Source organism: Papio anubis, chromosome 17 (assembly GCF_008728515.1).
Source record: "Papio anubis isolate 15944 chromosome 17, Panubis1.0, whole genome shotgun sequence".
In the NCBI taxonomy this organism is placed as follows: domain Eukaryota; kingdom Metazoa; phylum Chordata; class Mammalia; order Primates; family Cercopithecidae; genus Papio; species Papio anubis.
The window spans coordinates 10,372,439-10,373,817 of NC_044992.1; the positions used below are offsets into that span (position 1 = coordinate 10,372,439).

Genomic DNA, 1,379 nt, shown 5'->3' on the forward strand with positions numbered 1-1,379 from the left:
GAGGCCAAGCAGGGGCAGATCACCTGAGGTCAGGAGTTCGAGGCCAGCCTGGCAACATGGCGAAACTCTATCTCTACTGAAAAAACAAAACAAAACAAGACAAAAAAATGTAATCCCAGCTACTCCAGAGGCTGAGGCAGGAGAATCGCTTGAACCTGGGGCAGAGGTTGCAGTGAGCCGAGATCATGCCACTGTACTCCAGCCTGGGCGACAGAGTGACTCCATCTCAAAAAACAAAACAGTGAAAAGCATCGTGTGATCCATGTTTGCTAAGTACGTTCACATATATGGATACTTCTACTTGTGAAAGTCACAAATATACACGTCTATCCTGATCCAACCTTTAAACTTTATTTTTATATTTTTGTTTTTAAAAGTATGGAATGCTTCACAAGTTTTTTGTTATCCGTGCACCGACGCCATGCTAATCTTCTCTGTATCGTTCCAATTTCAGTATATGTGCTGCCAAGGTGAGTACATGACTTAATTTTTTAGACCAATCTTAACTGAGGTACTACGCAATCAGTAGCTTAAGCCTCTACTTGGTTGGGTTAAGCGTTAAGCCATACCTCCCAATCTTGGCTTCAGTGGTCTATGCCTTATGGCTGGGATCCTATGTGGCTTCCTGAGTTGCCTTTGAAGTTGACCACATTCCCATGTGGGCTTAGGAAACAGCCCTGGGGGTATATTTTTCTCTAGATCATAACTCTTCCTCGTGATCTTTCTTTTTTCCTTGTCCATTACACCAGGTCCTTCCCTGTTTGGTCTAGCAAGCAGAGATCAGGGAAGTATCACATCTAAATAGATTCCACTAACATTCCAAGGGAAACGGAGTGGCTCTTTCTGAAAAATAAGAACATGCAAAACTCTAGAAAGGCCACGGGAACAAAAAATGTTTTCTCTAAAAGCCTTGAGTCCGCATCCTCCACTCTTAAGTGGGGAGCCCAGAACAATCTTCCCAATCTCTTATTCATTTTCCTTTTTTTTTTTTTTTGGTGATGGAGTTTCGTTCTTGTTGCCCAGGCTGGAGTGCAATGGCACGATCTCAGCTTGCCTCAGTCTCCACCTCCTGGGTTCAAGAGATTCTCCTGTCTTAGTCTCCTGAGTAGCTGGGATTACGGGCATCCGCTACCATGCCCAGCTAATTTTTTGTACTTTTAGTACAGATGGGTTTGACTGTGTTGGCCAGGCTGGTCTCGAACTCCTGATCTCGAGTAATCTACCGGCCTTGGCCTCCCAGAGTGCTGGGATTACAGGCATGAGCCACCGTGCCTGGCCTCTTATTCACTTTTTATATTCTCCCGATAACTTTTGGACTTAATGAGGAAAGTGTGTTGTTTGAACACCGTGCTTGGCATATTCAACTTCATATTCACAGC

At 44.4% G+C, this 1,379-nt stretch overlaps 1 non-coding gene across 1 annotated transcript; it reads right to left on the reverse strand.

Annotated features, from left to right (window-relative positions):
• Positions 1-372: 372 nt before the first annotated feature.
• On the reverse strand, positions 373-478 carry LOC116271216. The gene has a single exon (XR_004179637.1). It is a non-coding gene; the product is annotated as a U6 spliceosomal RNA (small nuclear RNA).
• Positions 479-1,379: the final 901 nt, after the last annotated feature.